The following is a 21,182-nucleotide window of genomic DNA, read 5'->3' as shown; positions in this document are numbered from 1 at the left end:
TCGGAGAGCTGCGCACGTTGTGTTGCGCCCCCATCTTCTCCTCCCGCCTCTAGCGAGAAAGACTATCAGAGCTTGCAGAAGTATTTGGACCAGCTGGGAAAATAGGCTGAGAAATAGAAGATAGAATTTAGTGCAGACGGTTATGAAGTGTTGCACTTTGGCAGTACCCACCAGGATAGGTCTCACACAGTGATTGGTCGGGCACGAGTGGTAGAACATATGGGTCTGGGAATACAGGTCCATAATTCATTGAAAGTGGTGTCACAGGTAGACAGGGTCGTAAAGAAAGCTTTTGGCACATTGGCCTTCATAAATCAAAGTAATGTGTGCAGGAGATGGGATATTATGTTGAAGTTGTAAAAAACGCTAGTGAGGCCTAATGTGGAGTATTTTGTGCAGTTTTGGCCATGTACCTACAGGAAATATGTAAGTCAGGTTGGAGAGTACAAAGAAAATTTACAAGGATGTTGCCGGGACTGGAGGACCTGAATTATAAGGAAAGATTGAATAGGTTATGACTTTATTCCTTGCAACATAGAAAATTGAGGGGAGATTTGATAGAGGTATGCAAAATTATAAGCAGTTTCAATAGGGGAAATGCAAGCAGGCTTTTTTCACTGAAGTTGGGTGAGACTAGAACTAGAGGTCATGGGTTAAGGGTGAAAGGGGAAAGTTTAAGGGGAACGTGAGGGGAAACATTTTCACTCAGAGGGTCGTGAGCGTGTGGAACAAGCTGCCATTGTAAGTGGTGCAGGCCACTTGATTTCAACATTCAGGTTCGGATAGGGGCATGGATGGTAGGAGTATGGAGGGCTATGGTGTTGGTGCAGGTCAGTCGTAGTAGACAACTTAAATGGTTTGGCATGAACTAAATGGGCCAAAGGGCCTGTTTCTGTGCTGTACTTTTCAATGACTATAATAGATTTGATTCTGTTTTCAATACCTGAAGTGGCTATGTAAATTAACCTAGCTGGGGCTCTAATTGGATACAGTTTTACTTTTGGAAACATGAGTGGAGTTGGCTAAGGTAAGAACAAGTCTGGATTCCAGAGGGAAGCTGCCTGCTATATTTCACACACCTTCCTGCTCAATCATGCAACAATGTCGACAGAGATTGAGGAGGTACAGGAACTACAAACAGATGCAAAGACTCCCAGAGGACACAGAGGATGGAAAAAAAAACATGTTACAATATCATAATGACTAGAAGACTAGGAAACAGGTGGCACTGACAAATGAACACGCCAAACCCCTTTCAGTTTATGCATTAACTCAGACACTTATTTGCATTTGGCTTCCCTGTTGGGTATCGATTTGCATCTCAGCTTTCAAAGTAATTCTCCATTTTCCCACCTGATCCCATCACCTGATAAAGGCAGCTCAACTAGACAATGCGTAAAATATTCCGGCAAGGAAGCATCATCTTCATGGGATGATTCTGCTCGGCATTCTGGGAAAGCCTGATGTTGAGTCATAGACTGTTTTGAGAGTAATTGGCCTTTGACTTTCAGCATTGTGGTTTAATTTAGAAAGCCTGCCAACACAACACCAATGGTGAAAAACAGAACACTCTGGGACAGATGCTTACCAGTGAATCCATTCCTTTTGATCATGGGATACAGGAAAACTGTTTATAATTTGCTTCACAAAAGAGGTCGAAAGTCACAAAACAATGTTGTTGATGAAAGCTCCAAACTTTGCATATAGATCCGTCTCCCACCAGTCTCAGTCTGTTATCTTTTGTGCTGCTTCACCTTAGCAACACTCGCATTATTTTGTCTTGATTAGCTGAAACAAGAGCAGCTGGTTCAGGCACTCCCTTGTCCCATCATTGTTGCTGCAACTTACAACATTGCTACGGGCTTTGGAAAATATAAGTACTCTCCACAGACAATGCAGAGTCCTCTAGCTGGGGAACTGAACACTAACAACAGTGTGTGCACATGTGTGCCCACGCACACTTATACATATACAAAACACACAAAGTACAAACACTATTGCACGTGTAGGCATTGCACAGTAGCTCACACATGCATTTAGCCACTAAAAGTGCTTGGCAAAAGTACTCCCAACTCTGCTGTAGTATCTTACAACCCGATGTACAAACGTAGGTGGTGCCTGTCTACATGTCCTTAATATCCAAAAGCGCTTTGTTCTTAACTTTGCCAAACCATGCACGTAAGCAAACTCTGCCCTTCCTGACCTCCTGGGTCGTCCAACGAGTTATCTCCAGTGTTCTGGCCAGTACATATCTATCAGTCAGCATGCCTCAAACCATTAAACCAGTCAGTCCTGCTGTGCACCAATTTGGCTGCTTCTTTTCCTGCACATCCTCATCGCCTGCAAAGGGAAATGCTGAGTTCAGTGAAGATGCTGTTCTCCGACTCCACCTTCACCGATTTCTGAAGGCGTGGAGAGAGATCGTTTAAGTCCTGGTATTTGGTAAAATACTTCAGGAAAGGTGTATGCCTGGAAACCTTCTATGCTTGAAACCGGCATTGGGGCATACGGGACAGTTCAATGTGGTGGCATGATGAGTTATTTGAAATAGAAGAAGTAATTGAAGCAAGAGGAAGCTATTTGCCCTCTCATGCAATTCTGTCACAGTAATATGATAGCTGACCTTTTACCTGTATGAACTAAATGCACTAGTCACGGAAGTAGCACAGATCATCGGGCTTTTGCCACAGTTACAATTTATTGCAGAGTCCCCAGGAAACACGGGCATTAAATGCAAATCGTCAGACATGGCTGGAGCTCCTGGCATGGCTAAACTCAATGGAGACCGCTATGTCAAATAATGGAACAAGTTGAGGCGGTTTCGCTTCGGAGCAGTAGATAGGTCCGAGGAGTGGGCAGCCCACGTCGGCTCTGGGAGGTCAGCACCCAGGACAAGGCTGCCTCTGAAGACCGTACTCACGAGGTTGAGGCACTGGGACTGTCAGTGTGTTCCAGATCTAACAGCACTGGCAGACATCCTGACAATCAGCGAGAGAGGGAAAGAGCTTTAACTAATCTTGGAATCAACCTACACCTGATCAAGGTCTATACCTGGATTTGTGACCTGTGCCATTTCTACAGAAGTTGGTAGTACAGCAGAGCATGAATTATGAGTTATTAATTGACTGATGTCATAGCCTTCATAAAAAGCATCATGTATTTGGAGGAGCAAATCATAAACACAAGAGATTCTGCAGAGGCTGGAGATCCAAGGCAACACTCACAAAATGCTGCGGTAACTCAGCAGGTCAGGCAGCATCGATGGAAATGAAAAAACTGGCGATGTTTCGGTCTAGAAAGGAAGTGCGAAGACACCAGAATAAAAGGGTGGGAGGAAGGGAAGGAGGAAAGCTTGATGGTGATAGGTGAGGCCAGGTGGGTGGGAAAGGTAAAGAGCTGGAGAGGAAGGGATCTGATACGAGAGGAGAGTGGACCATAGGAGAAAGGGAAGGAGGAGGGAACCCATTGTGAGGTGATAGGCAGTTATCATGGAAGATCAAGATATAATCACCCTGCTAAATTGTATCTGCATATTAGTGTCATTATTATCTAGCAATTATATTCTGTTCCAAAGCCACCACTTAGTGTTTTAAAAACACTGCACCATGTGATAATGTCCTGCTCCATTATCCTTTGTTCATAGATTTGTTGTTATATAAATATTGACTACACTTGAAGTGTGTTGTAGTAAATCTGAGAGCACTGCTCTCAGAGGATGAATCTGAAAGCTGGTAGATTTACAGCAGAGATGTAAGCCCTTGGGAAATCAGATCACATTTTAATTTTCAGCTACTTATGGTATTTATATTATTATCTCCTCTAATTGAAGACAAACACTTAGACCTTTGCTTAATGCAAGCTGTGGTTTATAATTCGCAGCACATTCAGATACTCCAATCCAGTGGATGTCTTAGGGAATTCTCAATCACACAGTGGGGGCTGATTTGTCTTTCAGGTTGGGCTTAAATGATAACCTAGGGCAGTTTTATTTATTTATTTATTTATTTACTTGTTTATCTATTTATTTATTTATTGAGACACAGCTCGGAATAGGTCCTTACGTCTCTTCAAGCTATGCCGCCCAGCAGCCCCCAGTTTAACCTTGACTACATCATGGGACAATTTACAATGACCAAATAACCTACTAACCGGTATATCTTTGGACTGCGGGGGGAAAGCTGAACAGCGAGAGGAAACCCACCCGTTGATGGTGTGAACGTACAAACTCCTTACAGACAGCAGCAGGAATTGAACCTGGGTCACTGATACAGTAAGCATTGTGCTAACTACGAAGCTACTAAGCATCCCTGAGGAAGATCAAATGACTGGAATGGAGTCTTACCCTCCGTTGGCATTTTGCCAAGCCGATTACTTTCACCTAAGTGCTTGAAGAGCAATGTTTCTCATTAATATTTTGTTCCAGAAATTAAATATTTTTCTCTGTCCCATTTTCCAATTTGCAGAAATTACATGAAGTTTTATCCAAGACAAAACTAAATATATAATTCAAAGTATTGAGTGCAAGAGCTGGGATGTTACATTGAAGTTGTGTAAGACACTGGTGAGGCCTAATTTTGATGATTGTGGGCAGTTCTGGTCACCTACACACAGGAAAGGCATCAATAAAGTTGGCATAGCGCAGAGAAAATTTGCAACAATGTTGCTGGGTCTTGAGGACCTGAATTATAGGGAAAAGTTGAACATGTTAAGACGTTCTTCTCTGTATCTTAGGAGGATGATAGGAGATTTGATAGGGGAATAAAAAATTATGAAGGGTAGAGATAGGGTAAATGCAAGCAGGCTTTTTCCACTGAAGTTGGGTGAGACTCGAACTAGAGGTTATAGGGTAATGATTAAAAGTGAAATGTTTAAGGGGAACAAGAGGAGGAACATCTTCACTCAGAGGGTGCTACAAGTGTGGAATGAGCTGCCAGAGGATGTGGTGGATGAGGGTTTGATTTTGACATTTATGAGAAATCTATGTAAGTACGTGGATGAAGGGGTATGGAGCACTATTGTCCTGGTGCTGCTCAATGGGACTAAGCAGTTTGGTACAGACTAGATGGGCAGAAGGGCCTGTTTCTATGCTGTAGGGTTCGACCCCTCTATGACTCTAAACAAGTATTTCCCAACCGTTTTTATGCTATGGACCCCTACCGTTAACCAAGGGTTTGTGGACCCTTGGTTTTGCCCCCTGTCCTAAACCAATTTACTCAAACCTTTCCCAGCTCCTGTTGGTTTAGGAGTTTGTATTATTCTCTGGTTTAGGGACCTGAACTGTCTGTTGGGGTCTTACTTTTTCCTGCCGCACTCCTCCTGCCTTGCACTGGTGTAAGGACCTGTATTGTGCTCTGATGTGTGGCTGTGTATCATGCTTATTGTGCTCTGCTTTGGGGTATTGTATGTCACTCTGGTATTGGTCTCCATACACTGCTCTGTTCTCAGAGCTCACTCATGCTCTGGTGTTAAAGGCCTATGCCTTGCTGTCGTGCAGGTCCACCCCGGGTTACAATAGGATTGTGCTCCAATAACATATTCATACCCTGGATAGTTTGCAGGTCAAAAAAATGTGGCCATGAATCGAGTTCCCACACAGCAGAAAATGCCTGTAGCAAGTGATACTGCCAGTCTGTTCATCGTTTATTCGTATCTATGGGCTGTAAAGAAGTTGGGTCTTTGTAATCTGGTGGAATCTCTGTAAGCTTTGTTCTATGCTGTGGAAGAGGGCTGTATCTTCTGGCATGTGAGCACGTGGCCAAGTGGTTAAGGCATTGGACTAGCTACCTGAAGGTCGTGAGTTTGAGTCCCAGCCGAGGGAACGTGTTGTGTCCTTGAGCAAGGCCCTTAATCACACATTGCTCTGCCACGACACTGGTGTCAAGCTGTATGGGTCCTAATTCCCTTCCCTTGGACAACATCGGTGTCGTGGAGAGGGGAGACGTGCAGTATGGGCAACTATTGGTCTTCCATACAACCTTGCCCAGGCCTGCGCCCTGGAGAGTGAAGACTTTCCAGGCATAGATCCATGGTCTGACAAGACTAATGGATGCCTTCTGGTATGGTGAAAATAAAAAGATGTAGAAAATAGACTTTTCATGTTTCTAATCAACTGTGTTTCACTTGTCTCTCAGTATTAGTCTTGTTCCTGTTTGTTGGTTTTATAATCTGTTCTCTTTCTCCTCATAGCAGAGTGAACCACTCTTTATGTATCACTCCCCCTCCCCCCCCACCTGTACATCCAAATGTTGTGGTGAAACAAACATTGATTTGCCATGGAGCTCTCTCAATGCTGTTCTGATACATTCAATTTGGGTGCAAACCATCTATGATGTCCAGAGTTACCTTCTGAACTTTGAGCAAATCTCATTGTCTGGGAGGGGGTTAACTTGAGAAGCTTAGACAGCAGCAACAGCACAGTCTCTGCACCAGTGTTATGGCACTGCCATTCGTCCTGCAGGCCCTGTGTCCCACTTCCACCGCATCCTTCCTTTAGAAGATGCCTTCGATGGTGGGGCTTTATCGTTGGCATCTTCTAAAGGAAGTACCTTGAGAAGGTGGCATCCATTGTTAAGGGCCCTCACCATCCAGACATGCCCTCTTCTCATTACCACTATTAGGAAAGAAGTACAGGAGCCTGAAAATTCACACTCAATGTTTTAGGATCAGCTTCTTGCCCTCCACTGTCAGAGTTATGAGTGGTTTTTGACATATATCAGTGATAATAAACCTGGTTCTGACTCTGATTCATTTCACGGAATGAGCTATACAAAAGGAAATAATTCTTTTAATTGCATAACATCTTCCTCATCATTTTGTCACTGCATGATGAATAGCATTAACACGTTAGAATCTGTAAATCAACATAAACAAAATTGAAAACTGAACTACTCTTGTAGACACAAAAAAATACTTTGGTGGAAAAGTCACCAACCTCGGGGGTCTTGAAGGATATGGATGGCCATTGGCCGAGAAAATGGCGAAATGGTTTTTCGTTCAGCCTCTTTGAACGACATGTGTAACTCAATCTTCCATGGGTTCTTCCTCTTTCTCTACATTGCATTCCTGATAACAACCTGCTCCTTTCTCATTATCACAAGAGATTCTGCAGATGCTTTAAATCAGGTCAGGCAACATCTAAGGAGGGAAATAAACAGTTGCTGTCTCAAGTGGAGACCCTTGTATCCAGAGAGCCATTCCTGTCACGGCTCAGTACTGCCCTCTACCTGGTCAGAAGGCACACCACATGCTGGTCAACATTTCACCCCTCCCAACTAATCAAAGCACACTTAACCGTTGGCCAGCTTAATTGGATTAACTCATCTAACACCAAGCCGTTGGCCCCCCGGTGAATAACCTGGGCTGGACCCCCCCAGCCCCCTGACCTATAAAGGGTGCTACATGTGCTTAGCTCGCTTTCTTTTTTGCCATCCTCGAGGGACCACCCTGCTGTTGGTGAGTTGTGTATTGAATAGGGTTTTGGGAGCATTTATTGTTGTCCCTGTAGCAGAGAGCTGTGCCTGCCCATAGTCAAGAGGTGGCAGGTATCGTAGTTACTTTGCCCTTGCTTGTATATGTACCTGTACTCTGTCCCCACACCATTTTCCCGTGTGTTGTACTGCCGACCTGACTTTTCCCACGCTCGTCTATTCTAAGTGCGTTTGTGCAAATATTGTAGCCGCTTGCGTTGTCCCCAAGCTCTTCTCCCCTTGTAAATAAACTCCTTATTGTTAAAACTGTGTGTCCAGAATCCTTGCCTTTGAGACCCAAAGAATCTGTCTCATTTCCTTCACAACAACCCTTCATCAAGAAGGGGGGAGTTGTCTTGTCCCAAACATCAACTGTTTATTTCCCTCCCTAGATGCTGTCTGATTTGCAGAGTTCCTCCAGCATTTTGTGCATGTTCCTTCTTATTCATGATCTCTGAGTTTAATCTCTAATAAATAAAGGCATCCGCTAGTCTTGCAAGACCATGGATCTGCACCTGGAAAGTCTTCACTCTCCAGGGCGCAGGCCTGGGCAAGGTTGTATGGAAGACCCGCAGTTGCCCATGCTGCGAGTCTCCCCTCTCCACGACACCGATGTTGTCCAAGGGAAGGGCAAGACTGATACAGCTTGGCACCAGTCGTCGCAGAGCAATGTGTGGTTAAGTGCCTTGCTCAAGGACACAATACGTTCCCTCAGCTGGGGCTCGAACTCATGACCTTCAGATTGCTAGTACAGTGCCTTAACCACTTGGCCACGTGTCCAACATTTAGTCCCTACGGTTTGCTTTTTCTGAGATCCACTGACGCCAATTCCTACAATGACTTGTAACTTAAATAGGGGCAGTTGACTGCCGGTGTACCATCAGTCACAGGCTTTTCATAAAGGAGAATTTCAATGAATGGCTGAATGGAATCAAAAGCCAAGGACCTAGAAATTGTTTGTGTAGCAGCACAAAGATGACTTAAACCCAATTGTGTTTATTTACTGAGTGGATAGATTCTTAGCTTCTGTGGCTTCCGTGTGCTGTTTATTTATTGAGGTACAGCGTGGAATAGGCCTTTTGGGCTGCCCCGCCCAGCCACCCCTGATTTAATCCTAGACTAATCGTGGGACAACTTACAATGACCAATTAACTTATCCACTGGTATGTCTTTGGACTGTGGGAGGAAGGAAACCTATGCAGATACAATGGAGACTGTACAAACTCCTTACAGACAGCAGCAGGACTGTCGGATTGTGTCCAACACATGTTTTAATGTCATTTCTTCACTGTCCATTTCCACCTGCTACTTGTATAGAAGCTCTGGTACAAATTACATTCTCGTGTTCCATTGCCACAAATCTGGCAATTTAAGTTAAACATCCTTTTAAAATTTTTAATTAAGGAGGGAAGTAGGGATAATCCTGGGAACTATGGACTGTTGAGTCTCTCATAAGGAAGTTGCTGGTAAGGGTTTTTAGGTCTAGGATTTATGAGTATTTAGAAAACCATGCCCAAACTAGGGATGGTCAATATGGTTTTATGTGGGACAAGTCGCACTTCATGAACTTGATTTGAGTTTTTCAAGGAGGTAACAAAGGTGGTTGATTAAGATAGCGCTGTGGATGTTGTTCACATGGATTTTCTTAAAATGTTTGATAATGTCCCGCATGGAACGCTCAGTCAGAAGGTTAAGATGCATAAAGTCCACAGATAATTGGTCATTTGGATTCAGAGTAGGCTTGACCATAGAAGGCAGAGGGTAGTGGTCAATGGGACTTATTCTGACTGGAGTTTTGTGAGCGGTGGTGGATATGGGTGGAGAAATAGCAGATGGAGTTTGACTGGCCAAATGTGAAGTGTTGCTTTTTGGGAGATCAAATGTAAAAAGACAGTGTACACAGTTAATGACAAGACCTTAAACAGTGTTGATATGCAGAGGAATATTGGAGTCAAATTCCATAGCATCCTGAAAGTGACCACATAGGTTGTTAGGGTTTTAAAAATGACATATGGCATAATTATCTTTATTTGTTAAGATATTAAGCTCGAGCCGGGAAGTTATGTCGCAGCTTTATTAAACTTTAGTTAGCCTTTATCAGGAGCATTGCATTAATTTCTGGTTGCCCCATTATAGGAAGAATGCGGAGACTTTGAAGATGGTGCAGAAGAGGTTTACCAGGATGCTGCCTAGTTTAGAGAGCATGTGCTATAATGAGAGGTTGGACAAACTTGGGTTATTTTCTCTGGAGCAGTGGGGATTGAGGGAAGAGCTGATAAATGTTTGTAAGATTGTGAGAGGTATAGACTGAGTAGATAGCTGGTATCCTTATTCCAGGGTTAAAATGCATGCATTTAAGGAGAGAGAGGATATGTTCAAAGGAGATGTGCGGGCAAGATTTTTTACACAGAGAGTCGCGGGTGCATCAAATGTGCTGCCTGGGGTGGGGGCAAGGCAAAAAGAATGAAAGTGTTCAAAAGGCTCTTAGATAGATGCGTGGCTCCACGGGAAATGGAAGGACATGGAGACTGTGTCAGCAGAAGTGGTCAGTTTAGTTGGACATTTGACTACTAATTTAATTAGTTTGACACAACATTGAGAGCCGAAGGGGTTTTCCAGTGCTATGTTTTATGTTCTAAGTACCCTTGCACCTCTTTGTTCCAGTTCTTCTTTGGTTTGTCCACCTCCCAGTGGTTGCTCAGGGTGTCTAATCTTAAAGCTCCAATCCTACTTCTGCACTCACAACGGTCACATTGGTTTTCTCTTTGCCTCCTCCACACGCCTTCTTCAGCGGGACACAACCCTTCATATTTGTAACCCCTGATCAGATGAGCCACTACGATTGTTCGCCCGTTCTGCCAAGCAAGCCTACCATCCATTTAGTATTTTTATTTAAATTTAGAATTTATTTAAATCTTACATCCATTTATTTAAATCTAAGACCAGAGGGCATTTCTCATCGAGGGATCAGAGTTGGAAAGGGTCAGCATCTTTAAATTCCCCGGTATTATCAATTCAGAGGACTTGCCTTGGGCCCAGCACCTATGTGCAATTACAAAGAAACAACAGCAATGCTTCTACTTCCTTAGCAATTTGCAAAGATTTGGCATGATATCTATAACTTTGACATACTTCTATAGATGTGCGGTGGAGAGTATATTGATTGGCTGCATCACAGCTTGGTATGGAAACACCAATACCCTTGAATGGAAAATCCAACAAAGAGTAATGGATACAACCCAGACCATCATGGGTAAAGCCCTCCCCACCATTCAGCACACCTACGTGAAGTGTAATCACAGTTCCCATATCCCATGGATTCACATTCAAGGACTCCTCATCTCATGTTCTCAATATTTATTGCTTATTTTTTTTTTTGTATTTGCACAGTCTGTTGTCTTTTACACACTGCTTCAAAGCCCAAGTTGGTGCAGTCTTTCATTGATTCTATTATAATTATTATTCTATCATGAATTTTTGAGTATCTCTGCAAAAAATGAATCTCTGGGTTGTATATGGTGACATATATGCATGAATAATAAATTTACTTTGAACTTTGAATTTTGAAATGACATCAAACTGTACAAATAAAGAAGGAAAAAGAAATAATAATAAATATGGGGTTGAGAGGGAAAATAGTTTAGCCATGATCCAATGGGCCGAATGCACTAAAGTCTTACAGTCAATTATCATATAGCTACAACAGCTAGAACCCAGGAGCAGTAGGTTTCATGAAAGTTCAAATGGTATCTGGCAATGTGACTGTCAGATTCAGCAGGGAAAGGGATAAACAATCATTAATCCCAATCTGTGGAAAGTCAAACATGCCAAGTCAAACACGATTTTATCAATGAATGATTCCAATCTCTCTGATTCTTAGTTATGATTGGTCTTCTTGGGAAGGGAACCAGTCATTTCTCAGAAACCAAACCAAGCAAAAGGTGATTGGTGAAAGGAGCACAGTTTGAAAATTGAACGTAGAACAGTACAGCATAGAAACAGTTTTTTTTGGCCCACGATGCTCTGCTGCACTAATTAAATGAATGATGCCAAATTAAAATAAACCCTTCTGGCTGCACATGGTGCATATCCCTCCATTCTCTACTTATCCACGTGGCTATCTAAAAGCTTTTGAAGTATCTTTCTCTTATCTGTCTCTGCCACCACCCCTGAGCCCATTCCAAGCACCCACCACTCCCTGTGTAAAACACTTGCCCCATACATCTTTGAGCTTTTATCCCCAAGCTTTAATTGTAAGTCCTCTAGTATGAAACATCTGAATTCCTTGCTGTAATGTGAATAGAGAAAATTAGTTTGGTGCAAATTTAGAACTAATTAAGCCGATTGCATTCTTGCGATCAAAGTTCATAACAGGCTTTTTCATTGACCTTAGGGAAATTGACATTACTTGCGCTACATTATAAGCCCCCACGTATCCCAGTGGCATGGTAGCATAGCGAATAGTGCAGCAATTTACCATGCCAATGATCTGCGATTGCGGTTCAATCCCACCATTGTCTTTAAGGAGTTTGTACATTCTTCCCGTGACTGTGTGGGTTTCCTGTAGGTGCTCTGGTTTCCTCCAACATTCCAAATATTTACAGGTTAGAGTGAGTGAGTTGTGGGCATTCTACACTGGTGCTGGAAACAGGGAGACAACTTTGGGCTGCCCCCCGAACATCCTCAGGCTGTGTTGGTTGTTGACGCAAATGAGATGTTCCTCTGTATCATTCGATGTACCTGTGACATATAAAGCTAATCTTTATCTTTTATCGTTACCAAGCCTACTGAACAACTTTCTGCATTTGTCCACTTCTCTGTTTTTGTTTAATAAACTCAAAATCTATTTGCTTTAACTAAGATCTTGGGCAGTTTCCAAGCAGAGATATGATGGGACACTGGGCTGTTAATCTAATAGTTTTGGCTGAGTTTCTGGAGTTTCTCCACAGTAGAGAAATTTAATCTCTGTTAGTGAAATAAATTACCTGGCATTACATAGTTAGTCTATATCTTCAATAGTTAGTAATGAAGTTATTAAAGTGTTGTAAAAACCCAACTACTTTGCTGTTCAGCCTATCTGCACTAACAGCTTTATAAAGCAACATAATAGACTTTGAGATTGGAATGGAATGGGAATTATTTTATTATTGTCACATTTACTGAGCTGCAGTGAAAAGTTTGTCTTATGTACTGTTCCTGAAGATCAATTCATTATACAGTTTATTATGGTAGTAAAAGGAAAAACAATAACATAAATACAGAATAAAGTGTAAATGCAATGCAGGCCGACAATAAGGTGCAAGATTATAATGTGGTAAATTTTGCGGTCAAAAGTCATCTTATCGTTCTAAGGAACCACTCAACAGTTTTACAACAGTGGGGTAGAAGCTGGCCTTGAGCTTGCTGGTACCTGCTTTCAGGCTTCTGATTCTTTACCCTGATGGAGAAGGGAAGAAGTTAGAGTACCCAGGATGGGTGAGGTCTTTGATTATGCTGGCTGACTGTATTGGAATCCTCAAATTCACTAGAAGGATAAGTGACTCCTATGTCCTTTCCCAGGTCAAAAACGACCATTATGAGTCTATTCTCTGTTCGCAACACTAGGCAGTCCATGTTATTCTCATGCTGAACACCAATTTCCAGAGACTGACACTTTTATGAGTTGTGACAACTGTGTGACTAGAGGACGGATGCGCTCTGAGCTTCATCAGTGAAGTGGAACATCCTCATTAACTCCTGGGAATCTCTGAGATATGGCCATTCAAAGCAGGGAAACTGCACTCCAGACGGGACAGAAAAGCACAAGGCCATGCACTGGACCGTAAGCGTTGCCCTGCCTAAGTGATGGGAAGGGGCATGCTGTCTCACCGATCACACACCTCCAACTCCTTCAGCCACCATTCACTTCCTCAGGTTAAGAGCCTGCATTTCTCACTTGGATCACATTAGCCTCCTAAGAACCTGCACAACTGGAGTGGAGGGAATGTCAAATTCAAAACATACAAAGACTCAGCAAGTCAGGTAGCAACTAAGGAGGGGAATAAACAGCTGATCTTTCCCTCTATAGATGCTGCCTGACCTGGTGAGTTTCTCTAGCATCTTGCGTGTGTTGCTCAGGATTTGCAGCATCTGCAGAATGTCTTATGCCAACAGTGAAGGTTAGAATGAGATTACAAGATCTGACTGTTTAGCAAGCAAGACAACTCATCCAACTGCCTCATCTGCTTTTTTTTAATGCAGCACATTTGGATGTATTATGTATAAACTTTTCTGAGCTGTCATGAGAAGTGACCTCCAGATGAATAGAGAATGGAAGAACTCTGAGCCTCGTTGAAGAAATGCTATATCCTCACTGACTCCTGGGAATCTCTAAACCATTCAAAACAGGGCAGCAGCATTCAGGACGGTATGAAGAACTTCAAAGCCACGCACTGGGCTGCAAAGGGTGACCAACGTAAATGATGGGAAGGGGTGTACTGTCTCACCAGTCACCCCCTTCCAACTCCATCAGCTACCATCCGCCTCCTCATGTTAAGCATCTGCAGTTTCCATATTGACCTCGTTAGTTGCCATAGAACCGGCAAAACTGGAGTGGAAATAAGCCATTCTCGATGGAGAAGAGATTTAGTTTAACTTGGCGTTGTGTTCGGCATAGATATTGAGGACTAAAGGACCTGCTTCTGTGCTGTATTGCTCATGTTCTAGGTTCTACCTCTCCTACTTCAGAATTTACCATTTTTTTATCCATTGCCTCCCAATTTCCCTTGTGCCTTGGCATCAGTATTCGCCTGTTCCTGCTCCTCTGATGTTCCTTGGAACATCTGGCATTGCTCCAGCTGTACAGTTGAAACGTGTTGCATTGTCGGCTGATAGTCTAATGCTCTCACTCATGACACATGAAATTTAATTGTGGTTCTGCCTGCCTGCACATGATAACTTCGGATAAGTTTTATTAGAGCAGGGGTTCCCAACCTGGGGTCCATTGATCCCTTGCTTAATGGTATTGGTCCACGGCATAAAAAAGGTTGGGAACCCCTGCATTAGATTGACTGCCCTGGATCGATTACACAATCCATAGCCGTGGATTGGACCATCTCTCGGGACGTAATTAAAGTTGGCAGCCTCACGTTCCACATTTAGTTCACCTCACGGAATGCCTCGAACTGTTGTGCATGGAGTACAAAGGTCATCCTGTCCCCTCCTGGCCAGTACAGCAGACGGAACTCAAAAGGAAGCAAAATAGGAAAAGAAAGCTAAATATAAAAAGGAGGCAGGCTAATTAAATAGAAAAATATTGGCACATGTCATGAACAGCTGTTGCTTTGAAATATGTTCAAATCTCAGCTATGCTTCGTTATGATCAGTCTGCAGTGTCTCATCACAAAATCAGTCTGAGAACAGAGGACATGATAAACAAAGTGTCATATCGCACCATTTTGTTAATGTATCTAATCATATTCAAATTACTATGCTTTTCCTTTTCAACCTTGCTCCTGTTCTGGGAATTCCTGGGGATTTTATGGAAACATTACTTGTTCACAGGCTTTTGGCTTTCAAGGCACCATCATTATAATATTATAAGGATTATGTCAAGAATTAGAAAATTGATTTGTAATTAGGAAACATCTTGTAGAACAAGGTTTTCCCAACCTTTTTTATGCCAGGAACTTCTACCATTAACTGAGGGCTCCATGGATGTCAGGTTAGGAATCCTTGTTGTAGAGTATAACAGACAAAAACATCCAATTGTTTTAAGTTGAATATTGATTTGACTATCAATATTCCCTTCTTGTATTATGACTGCAAATCAAAGTCATTACAGACTTTCATTTATGAAATGCCTCCTCATTCGATGTTGCTTGGCAGCAAAATTAAAGCCCCATCCAAACCCAGCCCACTGGTGGCCTATGTGCTGATAGAGCCTAATCCCTGGATTAACTCTTTCTTTTGCCATTTACCCCACTAGAGATGATCCTTGCCAAGAATCCCAACTCAGCCTGTCTTTACCTTGGACTCTTCTAACATGGTCCCCAGTCATTCAATTCAAGCTAACCTGAACCTGAGGCAAACCTAATTTGGATCCGATACACACGGTCAGATTCCATCAGGGTAGCTCAGTAGTTCAGCTGAGTAACTCAGCTCCACACGAAGCAAACAAGCATTTATTTGTTCTATTATGAATGCCTGCAAGAAAACAAACCTCGAGGTAGTATATGGTGATATATACAAATAATGATAATTACTTTGAACTTTGAACTTTGACATGCAGACATTTTTATATTGGGAAAACTTGTATGCAGGAACTGGAGAGAGAACCCAATGGCTTCAGGGCAATGTATATATTCAACATAGACGACCTTACTGCTTCATTAAGTCTTTGTCCCTCGTATTGCAGCATGGTAAAATGTGCGAGGCACTGCTCCTTCATGGCTCCGGAGTCCTGTGTTTAGTCCTGTCCTCCGGCGTTGTCTGAGAGCAGTCTGCAAGTTGCTCCCATGTCTGTGTGGCTTTCCACCGGCTGCTCCAGTTTCCTTCCCCAACCAGAAGATTAGGTTAACTGCCTCATTTGTGTTGGCAGGTGTCAGAAGAATGGGTAAGAAATATTGGTGGGAAAAAGGGAGAGAATAAATGGCAGGGACACAGGAGAAGAGGACTCGGGAGAATGGCACTGATTGGCACTTTGTGCAGCTGTTGGTAAAATCCCAGCTTCTCCAGAACATACTGGCATAATTCTACACTGCCTTCACAGAGAGCATCCTCATATCAGCCATTACTGTCTGGTTTGGTGCAGCACCCTCTCACAATATACTAAAACTACAGTTCAGCAGAAAAGAACATTGGCTGCAGTCTCCCATCACAGGACAAAGAAGTGTGCAGGAAAGATCATTGCAGATTGGAATCAAATTTATTATCACCGTCATGTGACATGAAATGTGTTAACTCAGTAGCAGCAGTTCAATGCAATACATAATATAGAAGAAAACATAAAATAATGATAGTAATAACAAATAAATACATCCTATTCGATATACTTTATACAGTATACATAAATTGAATAGATTAAAAATCGCGCAAAAAACAGATATACTATATATTTTTTAAAAAGTGAGGTCGTGTCCATGGGTTCAATATCCACTTAGGAATCAGATGGCAGAGGGGAAGAAGCTGTTCCTGAATCGCTGAGTGTGTGCCTTCAGGCTTCTGCACCTCCTACCTGATGGTAACAGTGAGAAACTACCCACCCTGCAAATTGCCTTATCCAAAAGCTCCCTTCTGGAAAGCACTGTAGGGCTATTAAAACAAAAACTACATGCCATCTTAAAAGTTTCTTCCCCCAGGTAGCTAATCTGATCAACCACTCCAGTTACCCCCATCCAACCCTGTCTATCATGCCTGTTCAAAGCACCACCAAGCATAACTTTCCCTCCCCACCCCCGCCCCACATTCTGCTTTCCACAGAGATCACTCCCTACATGACTCTCTTGTCCATTCGTCCCTCCCCACTGATCTCCCTCCTGGCATTTATCCTTGCAAGTGGAACAAATGCTACACCTGCCCCTACACCTCCTCCCTCACTGCTGTTCAGGGCCCGAAGCAGTCCTTCCAGGTGAGGCGACACTCCACCTGTGAGTCTGTTGGGGTCACTTACTGTGTCTGGTTCTCCTGGTGTGGCCTCCTGTATATCAGTGAGACCTGATGTAGATTGGGAGACTGCTTCGCCAAGCACCTACGCTCCATCCACCAGAAAAAACCACCCATTTTAATTCCACTTCCCATTCCCATTCCGATATGTCCACTTATGGCCTCCTCCACTGTTGTGATGAGGCCACACTTAGGTTGGAGGAACAACATCTTACTCTCCGTTGGGGTAGCCTCCAACATAATGGCATGAACATCGATGTCTCGAACTTCTGGTAATACCCCCCATCACCCTCCCCCCCCCACCTTCACCATTTCCCATCCCCTATTTCCTCTTTCACCTTATCTCCCTTCCTGCCCATCGCCTCCCTATGGTGCTCCTTCTGCCTTTTATTTCTTCCATGACCTTCTGTTCCTTCACCAACTTACTTCCCAGCTCTTTACTTCATCCCCTCCCCTTTCAGGTTTCACCTTTCACCTTGTGTTTCTCTCTCCCCTCCCCACCTTTTAAATCTGCCCCTCAACCTTTTTACTCCAGTCCCACTGAAGGGTTTTAACCCAAAACGTCGACATACTCTTTTCCTAGATGCTGCCTGGCCTGCTGAGTTCCTCCAGCATTTTGTGTGCATTGCTCGGATTTCCAGCACCTGCCGATTTTCTCTTGTAAGCACTGTAAACCACTTTTTTATAAAGCTGTTTATATTGTAAGTACATGCCGGTATTTATGCAGATTTTATTCCGTATCTGTACTTTAACATCTAACTTTATATTTTATACAATTCTGCACTCCTTAAAATTGTTGAGCATTGCTGCATGTTGCATGCCGCACCCTAACCAAATTCCCAATAAATTTCATGTATATGGCAAATCAACTTGATCCTTGATCTACTGGGGTCCATCAAAAGCCTGAATTGCTGAATAGCCTCCTTCTGCAGTATTATAAGTATTTTCCCAATAAATGTACTTGAAGGACCTCTTGTTATATTGATGGATGAAGAGCTGATTGAATAGAGGTTCAGTGCTGACAGGATTTTAAACAGAATGTTGTGAACTTACAGTTGGAATTCAATGAAAGATATATTTATAATCAATGTTTCCAAGGCATTAAGTGCCTAAAGGAGTGTAAAAAGAAATGGATTGACTTTTCCTTTAAAGCTTAGAAATTTCCAGAGTGGTTAGAGTGGAAATTTCCCTGCCACAAAAGTTTTGTTGATGAAAATGGCTTTGTTGCGTCTGAGAGGAAACTGAAAGGAGAAAGAAAACTCAGGAGCTGCTGGTTAGGTAAAGAGGTCGAGAGCAGTGTCCCAGGAGTACAAACAGCAGAATGAGCCAGTTACACTGCAATTTGAACAGGCAATCTCCACCGTTACAGCCGTTTGGGCAGTGCAACCTCACTCTTACAAAATTTACAAAACACTAGCCAGAACCTTGAGATAAAGAATACTATCCGCTCTTGCATGAACACATGTGCAGATGACACAGCTATGTGTTATGGAAAATCATGATGTGAACCTCTTTCTCATTGACTGCATGCAGGTGCTTATAACTCAGATGTCTAGGTAGTCGGGTAGAAACTAATGGGTTGTCATCCTTGTAGGTCAGACTGGAATGGGATGCCTACTTAAAACATTTTGACTCCTCTCCACACCTAGAAGGAAGAGAAACATCCAACCTAAAAGGGAGACAGCGTGGTCTTCTCGCAATTCCACCACTCAATTGCCAAGGCGATTCGTTGAAATCAACGTCATGAAGCCCAAGCAATTTAAAGCGTCCAAATTGGATACCTGGCAGAGCACTTTGTCTTGGACTGTACTTCATTTACAATCATGGCTCTGTTCTGAGATCAAGATGTTTTTCCATCTGGTCCCGCTATGTTTCAGCATTATTTCCCCCAGCGTGACAAGTTATCGTTACTAACAGGTTGCGTGCACTTGAAATAAATATGCCAGCATCTCAGTAGTCAGACAAGATTGTTTCTACCAAGGAATGTTAAAGATAAGGGCCCCTTCATGCCAGTGCTCACATTCCATCACTGCCCTTAGATTCTGAACAGTTGGTGTGGACCACATAAATCATAAAGTCCTTTTCGGATCAATAAAGCTCCTCTTGCATTCCTTGGCATCCCGTGGCACATTCACTTCAGTGCAAGCATTAAATATTATGAAGGTGATGTCAGCATATCTTTAGGAAAAGAGAGCAGTTATCATTTTATTTGATGCAATGTTGAACCAGATTCGCCAACTCCTTTTCCCCGAAGCCTGGGGCCATTGTAACCTTTTGTAATAGACCATTCTGCCAAAGACCTCTCTACTGGAACCACAGCACTTTCACATGAAATCCACAGAACGTAACTTAGGAAATCATTTGAGACTTTTAGTATGAACAGGTATTGCTCAATGATAATCTTAAAGTATGTGGAATATTTTATAGGACAAGTTATTGTAAAGTAACATGACCAAACTAAGCTGACATTGACACACACAAAATGCTGGAGGAACTCAGCAGGCCAGGCAGCAGCTAGGAAAAGAGTACAGTTGAACGTTTCAGGTCAAAACCCTTGGATCTTCAGCATCTACAGATTTTTCTCTTGTTTGACATTTGACCTCAGACCGACACACACAAAATGCTGGAGGAATGCAGCAGGTCAGGCAGCATCTACGGAGTGGAATTAACAGTCGACATTTCAGGCCGAGATCCTTCATCGCAGCTCAGAACTGCCTGTTCCTCTCTATAGATGTTGCCTGGCCTGCTGAGTTCCTCCAGTAATTTGTGAGTGTTACTTTGGAGTTCAAGCATCTGCGGAATCTCGTATTTATAGACATTAGATATTCAATTAACATGATTTTATTGGAATTGGGACGGATGGTTTAAGGCTTATCCAATGTGCTGAGAACTGACTATCTACTTGAAGGGGTAGTAAAAATGAAGGGCAGAGTAATGATGAAGGTTAAGGCATGAGCACCAATGATAGTACTATTAGAGATGGAAATGGGCAAAGTGAAGAACTGATGAAAATAGAAATATTGTAGATAACACAGATAGAGGGAAAGCAGAAGAAAGTGTTAGAATTTTAAAATAAGGCACTGCTAGAGCCAGAATAGAGCTGGACAAAACTCTATGTCAATGTGGTATGGAAAGGCTGGTTCATATTAACAGGTCAATTGAAGACTAAATCCCAATGTGGAGTGGTTTTCCTCAGTCTTGTTCACCACACTATTTTTCACCTCCCCTTCAATGAGCTTCCAGTGGGAGTGGAGCCTGCCTAAAGGTTGAACCTGTTTCGCACACAAAATGCTGGAAGAACACCACAGGTTGGGCAGCGTCTAAAGAGAGGGAGAAGCAGTCAACAATCAGCCAAATCCTAGTGAAAAGTCTCAGCCCAAAATGTTGTCTGTTTATTCCTGTCCTTAGGTGCAGCCTGACCTGCTGGGTTCCTCCAGCACTTCATGTATGTTACCCTAGATTTCCAGCATTTGCAGAATCTCTTGTATTTATGATCAATGTCCTTCACTTCCACTCCAGAACCAAGGTTACTGCACCTCAGTCTTTGAACTTAAGTCCCTTAGTCCTCATGCCCGGATTCAAACTCAAACCTCGACCATTCCTTTTCCCCGAACACATGCTCCTTAGCGTATTGAGTTTCTCGAGCAGATTGTGTGTTACCCCAGCATCTGCATCTCCTGAGGAACTGCCAAGAAAGAGAGAGGGTGAGACTCAGAGCCATAGGAAAACCAAAGCACAGAAACAGGCCCTTCCAGTCCTTGCCCAACCATTTAAACTGCCTAGTCCCATTGATCTGCACCTGGTTCATAGCCCTCCATGTACCTATCCAAACTCCTCTTGAGCATTGAAATTGAAGTTGCATCCAACACTTGCGCTGGCAGCTCATTTCACAATCTCACGGCCCTTTGAGGGAATAAGTTTCCCCTTTTGTTCCCCTTTAAACATTTCACCTTTCACCCTTAAACCATTAACTCTGGTTGTAGTCCCCCTCAACCTCAGTGGAAAAAGCCTGCCTGCATTTACCCTATATACACTGCTGATAATTTTGTATTTTTCTATCAAATCTCCTCTCGA

General features: G+C 42.9%; 1 protein-coding gene across 7 annotated transcripts in view; it reads left to right on the top strand.

Moving 5' to 3' along the window:
• The window catches only part of LOC134360317 (inward rectifier potassium channel 16-like), a 206,922-nt gene that overhangs the window by 166,548 nt on the left and 19,192 nt on the right, over nucleotides 1-21,182 (top strand). The window contains exon 3 of one of the 7 annotated variants that reach the window (XR_010021318.1): nucleotides 9,603-9,665. The exons of the other annotated variants lie outside the window; for them this stretch is intronic. The gene's annotated coding sequence lies outside the window, so the exon portion shown is untranslated. Of the gene's footprint in view, nucleotides 1-9,602; nucleotides 9,666-21,182 lie in introns of those variants that run through there. 7 annotated transcript variants of the gene reach the window in all.

This window comes from Mobula hypostoma, chromosome 22, assembly GCF_963921235.1.
Source record: "Mobula hypostoma chromosome 22, sMobHyp1.1, whole genome shotgun sequence".
Lineage (NCBI taxonomy): Eukaryota > Metazoa > Chordata > Chondrichthyes > Myliobatiformes > Myliobatidae > Mobula > Mobula hypostoma.
This window is presented reverse-complemented; position numbering and strand designations above follow the sequence as displayed.